A 10094-nucleotide genomic window follows, 5' to 3' on the forward strand; every position below is an offset into this window, starting at 1 on the left:
TAGAATTTACAAAAATAAATAATATCCTAACTTGCAAATAGGCAATAAATCAATAATGTGATTTTATTTAAAATGATCAATTTAATAAAACTTTCAAAAGTAAAAAAATAAAACAAATAAAAATATAGTTAATCACTTAAAATGCTTTAATATTTTTATTCAAATGAATATATTGATAATAAATCAATAATGAGTTTTTATTTAAAATAATTACAATAGTACAACATTCAAAAATAAAAAATTGATTTTATTTATCATGTATTTATTTATACCGTAAAATATACATATCAATATATTAGAATATTCAACTTTTTTTCATCAAAATAAATTATAGGTCAATATAGTTATTATATGCATTATAAAATATAAATTAAAGAACTATATTTAATTTTAAAGTATAAAAAATATTATGAATAAAATCAACTTTTTATTTTGAACGTTTTACCATTGTGACCATTTATATAAAAACACATTGATATATTTTCATTTGGTTGAACATATTAAAGAATGTGAAATTATTATATTTTAATTTGCTTAATTTATTTTTCTGCGCAAGTTAGGAAATTTTTTATGTTTACAAGTTCTGTTATTGTGACCATTTTTGATAAAAATACATTAATTATTTGTTACTTATATTTTAATTTGATTAAAAATATTAGATAATATATTTTATTTTGATTAATTTATTTATTTGCAAGTTAGGATATTAATTATTTATATAAATTCAATAATTCGGACAATTTCAAATAAATTCCACCATTTTAACAATATTATAGTAATTGTGGTGCATATTGGATGTTGGGGAAAATTAAAATTTTAAATTCTGTTATTTATTTAATTTTTGTCAAATCAAAAAAATAGAAAAAAAAGTTAGTCCTTAATTTTTAATAAATATTAGAATAACAAATAGAAAAATATTTATGGGAAGATTCTCTTATTAAGATCTTAAGTATAATAGAAAATACTCAATAAGGTGATATCTATATAGAATAAATAAATCTTAAGCGTTAATTAAATCCGATGATTGATATCATTAGTTCTCGTTTCTCACAATAGATATTAGTTCTCACCGGATACGCTCCCTATATATATATATATATATATATATATATATATATATATATATATATATATATATATATATATATATATATATATATATATATATATATATATATATATATATATATATATATATATATATATATATATATATATATATATATATATATATATATATATATATATATATATATATATATATATATCGAAATATGATGTCTTTTTTTAATCCCTAGACTGATTATTATTTCCAAACTCCCCAATACTAAAACTACAAGCACCCGTGAATTAAATGGAAGGGGTGGTTCTACATTATAAGCAACATAAGAATATTGAAGAAAACCTATGTTCTATTTGGCATTAGAGTATTTAGAATTTTACATGAATCTTGAGTTACACACTAAATTATATAATAAAACTTGAGTTTTAAATGCTTGATAAAAATAATACAATCCACCTCTCCCACACCACAAAAGAATAATGCTTAATTTGCAACCCAACTTAATTATTTACTACCGGCCTAAGCATTGGAAGCTATGCATGTCAAATTTCAAACTTTGATAACCCTAAATACATTTCAATCATATACAGAGTCATAATGTGATACTATTATATTGATGTATAGATCAATGTGCCTTTTGGAGCTATGTAGGATGTGTATATTGGAGGTCAAGTAATATTCACTTCTCATTTTTACCCATTCCATTTTGTAGTTTTGAAAATTTGTAAAAACAGTCTTCAAAACCTTCAACGGTCAAACAATACTATTGGTCATAGGGTTTGCTTGTACTATATCTTCTATTACACTTAATATTTGTTAATTGTTAGAATGATTTTTAAACACGTTTTATGAACATATTAGAAAATACAAACAAATATTTCTACTAATTCTATTAGAATGCGGTGTAAAATGAATAGGGTTGAACGAGCATCTTTGTCCCGTTTAGATCTATTTCATAAAAATACGTTAAAAAAAAAAGGTGAGACAGATATTGTTGATGGCGCGAGCCTAAAATATTGATATGTTCTGCAAGAGTTGAAGGTGCGGCTGGGCGGACCCGTAGATATGACATATTTAAAAATTAAAATTGCAAAAGTTTACGTTAATGTTTGCGTCCGAAAAAACTTGCGAAACAATGAAGCAGGGCAGAGGCAATGGAGCATATTAGAGAATATAGGCTTAAAATTTTGTCTCGTTTCAAAAACAAAAAAAAAAAACATTTAAAATAGACACATTCGATCTATCTAACTCATTTTGTTACCCCTATTAACAATAGAAATTCAGACATGATATTACAAAAATTTAAATTCAAATGTGCTATAAAAATTTGTTTTGAATTATTTATAAATATTTTTATAAACGCTCTCTAAGTTTTAAGATTTTTTTTTAATTATGTGAACTACCAACACACTTAAATTTTTTATCAAAAAAGTATATAATTGTTAGTTATTTTCTTCTATTCCACTTGTCTATGTATTATTTTATCATTGCTAAGCTCTATAAGCTAACCTAACTCCTATTTTTCAAGACTTTATTATTATATATTTGAAAACTTGACGCAGCAAAGGCTTACAGATCAATTGCTTCTATATAATAATAATTAATATTCACAAAACAATGATATATATTTCACAAGAGACTTGAAAAGGAGACTTTGTAAATAGTATGGTTGTCCAATTGTGTTACTTAATAGAAACCTAAAGATTTTCCTCCCATAGTTAATTGGCTAGCTAACGACTTTTAATGCCAAGTTGAGCTTATTTTAGTGATGTAGGTCAATGGTTTGGATTAGCCTTTGAATTGAATCACTAGTTGATCTTGTGATGAGATCTATAAGTATAAATAATTTGTGTGATTTATGACTGCCTATATTTTAATGTGAACTCTAAATACCCCATGTTATTAATAATTGAGAGAATGCAAATAAAAATTTATATATATATATATATATATATATATATATATATATATATATATATATATATATATATATATATATATATATATATATATATATATATATATATATATATATATATTTTTTAAATAATTAGTAGTGAGAATCGCACACCTTAAAATGTGGATTTTAGTTCATGCTCAAACAAATTAAATATGAGAAATTTTTTGGCCACCTCCCTATCTTCTAGTCCACCTCTGGTGAAAACCCCATTATACCCCTGACTTCGGAAATGAACTTCCGAAATGCATGAAAAAGGTGTTTTCGGAAGTTCATCTCCGAAAGCGCCTTTTTTTTTGAAAAAAATGTCTTATTTCGGAAGTTCATTTCCGAAACTACAATTTCGGAAATGAACTTCCGAAATAAAACGCGTTCTGCAGATTAAGCAGAACTCTCCCCCTCCCCCAAATCATTTACCCTAATCATCATCAAACACTTCCATAGGCGAAATTTCTGCAGAAGCAAGTGTGAAGTAGCCAAACTCTTCTTCCAAACTCAACCAAACTCATCATTAAACACTAATTGGTAAGTTTATCATTGTTTTTTCAAGTTTTAGATCTATTTGATTAAACTATATTAGGGTGTTTAGAATCTGAAAAAATGACATTAAGATAGCTTAGTACTGATATTAGGATGTTTAGTAGGCAAAAAAATGGATTTGGTTTAGGTTTTTGGGTCTGCCATTGGAGGTTGCAGAGAAGCTCTGCGTGGGGGTGTTTCGGAAGTTCATTTCCGAAAACACCTCCATCCCAGTTTTCGGAAATGAACTTCCGAACTGTACCAGAAGTTCATTTTTTTTTGTTTTTTCATTTGTCTCGCATACTAATCGATTTCGATTGTTTACAGGATCATGTCAGACCAGCCAGCACGCATCAGACAGGGGAGAGAGTCCCAGACTGCGTCGGCTAGACGCGAGCGGGCGGCGGCGCATCTGGCGTCGACCCAGGGACGGGGGCAGGGACGGGGACGTCGTGTCCGCGTTCCACAGGACTTGGTGGAGAGTTCATCTGCTTCAGGCTCTAGGAGTAGGCTGGCTCGGGTATCTTCTTCCCGCCAGCGAGAGGAGGAGGATGAGGAGGAGGAGGAGGTCATACCGGATGTTGACCCTCCAGTCGGGGAGGAGGAGGAGCAGGAGGTGGATAGCTTTCCGGGAGGGCCTTTTGACACTTCCCTGCTGATTCACTACCAGGATCACGTCGCTCGGCGGATCTGGGAGGGAGAGGTATTTTTTTTAACTTAGCCGTTTATTTGTCACCATTTTTTATAATTTTACCGTTTATTTCTCGCTTATTTGTTTTTTTTGTAACAAGAGAGAGAGCCATTGAAAATGGTGAACCACTCCAGGAAGATTTTCGGTCTGTTTAAACCAGCAGCTCAGTGGTTTAACGACCATGTGCGAGGTTCAGGGCTTTGCGGGCTCTGCATGACCGGGTACACCACCATCAGCACCGGCATGCAGGGGGCATTTGTGGAGCGCTGGCACAAGGAGACGTCTTCTTTCCACTTGCCGGTGGGGGAGTTGACGATCACCTTGCATGACGTCCAGTGTCTTCTCCACATGCCTATTAGGGGGCCGCTGTTGGACCACTCCAGGATCCAGAGGGTCGAGGCCATTGAGTGGATGATGCACTATTTGGGCCTGCCGCACGAGGTTGCTCACCTGGAGTGCGTCTCGACTTCTGGGCCTCATGTCCGGTTCAACACACTGAGCCTCTATTTTGAGTTCCACTTGGACGCGGCGGTCGAGGCCGAGCAGGAGGGTAACGACCTATTCAGGGAGTACCACCGCGGCTGCGCTCTTCGGTGCTGGTACATGCATGTGGTAGGCGCTGCATGCTTTGTGGACAAGAGCGTCAGGTACGTCGACGTGGCCTACCTCCGCTATTTCATGGACCTGGATACCGTTCACCAGTGGAACTGGGGGGCAACTACTCTGGCATATCTCTACCAGAAGCTGAATGAGGCCTCCAACTGGAGGACGAGGCAGCTGGTCGGATCCTGCACTCTGCTTACGGTACGTTTGATTTTAACACATTCTCGTATTTATTTATTTATTTATGTTTCGTATTTATTTTTAATACATTATCGTATTTATGTTTCAGAGCTAGATCATCTCCTACTTCTTCCGCATCCACGGCTTCCACATCGATCCTGCGTACGTTGACGCCATGCCCAGGGCCGCCAGATACGCCCTCCAGAGGGGGAACGATGCGGTGGGACCATACCGCCTGTACCTGGACCGCACGATGCACGACGACGTCACCTGGAGGCCGTTCGCCTACTATGCTCAGGTTGTCCCCTTCGACGGGGTTGCTCTATATTCAGGCTGGTTGGCATGCGGGACCGGCATCATGGTCCGGTATCTCCCGGAGCGGTGCATGCGGCAGTTTGGGTTCGTGCAGATCATACCCAGGTCACCCTTCGAGGCTGCTCCTGACACAGTGACCAGAGTGCAGCTCACTGCCATATGGGAGGAGTGGCAGCATCATGTGGTACCGGAGGAGTACCGTCGCATGCGGGTCACCCAGGACTGGCACAGTGTGGAGGGGTACGTCACATGGTTCTACCGGGTGTCCCATCCTCTCTTGAGACCCGACGTTCCCGGCGCTCCTAGGCCAGCACACGAGGAGATCCTGGAGAACCGGCAGGCGGAGGATGACCACGCCATTGATCTCCTTCCGATCTGCCAGCGGATAGAGATGCTTGGGCGGGACGCGTTGCATCGAGGTGTCATTCATCAGGGCGGACCAGAGGCAGTCGCCGTGATGGAGATCATCGTCACTGATGCGGGCCGTGCGGCGGGGTACAGGCGGCAGAGGAGGGCCCAGGGTGAGCGGGTTAGGCACACCCAGTAGTGGTGGGGTTTATTCATTTTTTGATTTTGGATTGTATATTTAGCACACTATTTTTATTTATTTCGGTTTGTATATAATATTTTCATATTAGTATTTTTTTTTTGTTTATTTATCATATTAGTGTTTTCAGTCTATCTATTGTTTATTTTATTTGCCGGTAACGTTTAATTAAAATGCGGTTGCGTTTAAGAAAAAACATAAAAAAAAACACAGTTTCTGCATAATTCGGAAATGAACTTCCGAATTCACCCCCCATGAGGTGTTTTCGGATGTTCATCTCCGAACGCACCCCCATGAGGTGTTTTCGAAGATGAACTTCCGAATCAAGAAACTTTTTTTTAAAAAAAAAGCGCTTCGGAAGTTCATTTCCGAAGCAGGGGTAGTTTGGGAATTTCGCTGGGGGTGACCCCCCATAGGGAGGTGGGTAAAGAAATTTTCTTAAATATTTGTAGTTATCATTAAATTAAATTTAAGAGAATAAAGTTTTTTTTTCTATTAATCTACCACACTTGGTATATACGAGAATATCTAATTGTAAAATTATGAAATTTTTTTATCAAAAATAAAATAAAATAATGAATTTAAACTCACAGAAATTTTATTCATTGCATCTCTAAATCAATTTTTGTTGCTTTGAGATATATACGGTACTTTTTTATTTTAAATATCACTCTTATTTTTCTTAATGATATCATTATTGTTTTATTGGTTTAGAAAATGCTCAATGTCCTTAATTAATATAGTAACTAATGAGATTTCTTTTACAGATAGAAAAAAAATCAGATGATACATGTAATGAAAAAACTATATCATAAATAAGAAGCACAAATTACAAAGAGTACAGTGAATATTCAAAACCACACCTGCAATAAATAAGAAAGCAAACAAAAACAATAATCAAAACACTTGACTATCATACAAACATTAGTAGCAACAGTTAGTGCGTGAGCCATTTTAGTGAGGAGAGAATAATAATAAAAATAAGGAAAATAAAGATCGATGTTATTGATTTTTTTTTTAATCAAGATTTCATTAATAGAACCAAAAGTTCTAAACCACACGATTACAAAGGCGGGGTATAAAACAAAAACCCCGAAGAAGATTACACACCGAATACTTCCTATGAAAAATGCAATAAAGGATTATTGAGAAACTCATAGAAATTGTAGTTGGTTCGGGTAATTTTCCCAATGAAGGACCATCTCCAAATAAGTTCTTTGATGCTCCAAATAATGTCGGAAACGCTCCACACATCATTCCGGAAGATAATACCGTTCCTCACCTTCCACAAGGACCAACAAATAGCTAACCAAAAAATCCCTTCCCTACCCGGTTTCACTTTCCTATTTTTACAAAAGGAGTGCCAATCATAAAAACTACTCCAAACATCCACAAAAACGAACTCAGTATATCCAATCCACAATGCCAAATCTTTCCATACCAAACGAGAAACACGGCAAGAAAAAATAATATGAGACAAAGACTCCTTCTCCGTTTCGCAAAATCCACAAACATTAGGAGAAGAGATGAAAATACCTCTATAAAGAAGTAAGTCCCTAGTTGGCAACCTATCAAGCAAACACCTCCAACCAAAGAACTTGATTTTATTAGGAATCACCAAATTCCAAATAAGGGAGAACACTCTAGCAAGAAAAAGATCCGGTCCTCTCGGTAGATGAAAGAAGTTAAACAAAGCATAACAACTACGTACCGTGAAATAATTATCCCGCTCCACTACCCAAATGATGTTATCCCGAACCTCCGGATCCGGCTGCACATGCTGAACTGCTTCCAACAGGCGCTGGACCATGCTGTCCGCCTCTGAGTTGCTGGAAGCGTCCAAGCCGAAGCGGTCCCAAGCCCACCCAATCGTTCTCCACCCTCCCATACCCGCCACCGCTACAAATTTCAAGTTCGAACAAGCATACGCCTCCAGAAACCGCTACAAATTTCAAGTTCGAACAAGCATACGCCTCCGGAAACATCTCCCTCAAACTCTTCGCCTCCAACCACTTAGCATGCCAAAAAGATATATTAAAACCATCACCTAAAACGAACTTGCAATTATCCATAAAAAGATCCTCCGCATAAGAATTTCCCAATGAAAGGATGTCCGCCCACCAAGTAGATTTCGAGTCTTTCCCGTTTAAAGAGCTCTCACACGAGGCCGCTTTAATTTTGAAAGCAAGATATGTTATTGAATTGAATTGTACAAACTGAATTACAAACTATGTTTATTTATATACAATTAACTTGTACCCTAAGTAGACTAACAAATCCTAATTGGGCTTGGGCTTGGATTACTCAACTTGGATTATATCTAATATCTCAACATACCCCCTATAATCCAAGTTGTCGAACATACGCTAATCATAGTTGATCTGAACTATTCCTAATTTTTTTCTCAATTTCATGAATTTGTCGATTTTCAATCCTTTAGTGAAAATATCGGCCAATTGTGCTTCACTTGAGCAATGCCTTACTTCAAGTTCACCTTGATTTACCTTCTCCCTTAAGAAGTGAAGTCTAGCTTCGATATGCTTACTCCTTCCATGCAGAACTGGATTCTTTACAAGATTAATATTTGACTTGTTGTCGATCTGTAGCACCAGAGGTTTCTTCATTTCGACCTCGATCTCTTCCATCACAGATCTGATCCAAATTGTTTGACCAGCATAGAATCATGCTATATATACAGCCTCATACAGTGACAATGCCACCACAGGTTGCTTTCTCGAGCACCATGAGATTGGGACACAAAGGTCTTGAAAGAAATAATCAGTTGTGCTTCTTCGATCTTCTTTATCTCAACACCAACCAGCATATGTGTAACGCCCAAAAATTTAATTATTCACTTAATTTAGACGTTTGTGATGTTTATTGAATTTTTGTGTTTTGAAGCGTTTTAGTCAGTATTAGTTCGGGATAGAGGATCGACATTTAATCAGAAATTTTAATATTTTTAGTATTAGAAATATTAATAAGCTAATATGTAGCGTTTTGGGAATTTTCTGAGTATTTGAGATTAGACCGTAAATATTAGTTATTGAGTATTAACCGGCATATTAAATAATCGGATATTTTGTTTTAATAGAATAATGGTGGAATATTATTAGAAGTAGTAATTTGATTTATTTATTTTATGTTGAGGAGAATATTGGGCCTATTTTTATTTAGTGAGGAATAGAAATGTGGTGTTAGTATATTAAGCCCAAATATGTTATTAGATGGGAAAAAAATAGGTTTTTAGTTGAGTGTCAAAAACCAGAAAAAGAAATAGAGAGAAAGTCATTTGGGAGAAAGAAAGAAAACTAGGGTTTTAGAGGGAAGAAGGAGGTCAAAGGGGAGGTTCCATTCAAGTGCTATTTTTCTCCAAATTTCTCCAAGAATCCATTAGAGATGCACTCAATCTAAGGTAAAGGGTGGGGTTCTCTTCCTATAATGGAGTTTATGATTAATTGCATGTTGGGATTAAGGATTTAGGTTATTAATTTATTGTGTTGAATCTGTTTCTGGAAATTGAATCTGTAATAATGTAACCTGAGTGATGATAAAAATCACTGTGACGTGCGGCACCCACCTACTGTAGCTTGTTCATTTTCTTTTTCTTTGTTGTATTACCGTGAAACTCGTGTGGTGATAAGGGTATAAGGCACTGTATCTAGTATAGTAATTCACAAACTTTATTTTCTTTTAGAATAACATAGCATTGGCTGTTAGTTTGGAGATAAATATTAATGTTTACACTATTATTGGAAAAATATAAAAGCTGTTATTATATCTTCTAATATGAAAGTTACAGAGCCAATATATACATGTATGGAAATAACTGCTACTGCTATAGATTAGGAATTAACGGTCAATAGATTTTGACCAATCAGAATAATTACACTATATTTTCTATATGTGAGAATAAACAAAAGAAAATGGTAGCTGCTAATGTACTCATGACAAATAAATATCTTTGAAGAATAGAAGATAGGAACAGTAATGATTATATAATATAAAACAGTCTTGTTTGATTCAGAATAGTCAAATTAAGCGGTATAATTAATTGTCTGGAAGTTGATGAAAATTGACGTGGTAGCTAAGTTTAATTAATACATTAACGTGGTGGTGTTATTTTGTCGAAATTGTGATATTAATCGGTCGATTAAATTAATAGTTAAATTAATTTTTTTATAAGCCTATTTAATTGGAATACACTTGAACTTAGATT

Source organism: Vicia villosa, linkage group LG6, assembly GCF_029867415.1.
Source record: "Vicia villosa cultivar HV-30 ecotype Madison, WI linkage group LG6, Vvil1.0, whole genome shotgun sequence".
Lineage (NCBI taxonomy): Eukaryota > Viridiplantae > Streptophyta > Magnoliopsida > Fabales > Fabaceae > Vicia > Vicia villosa.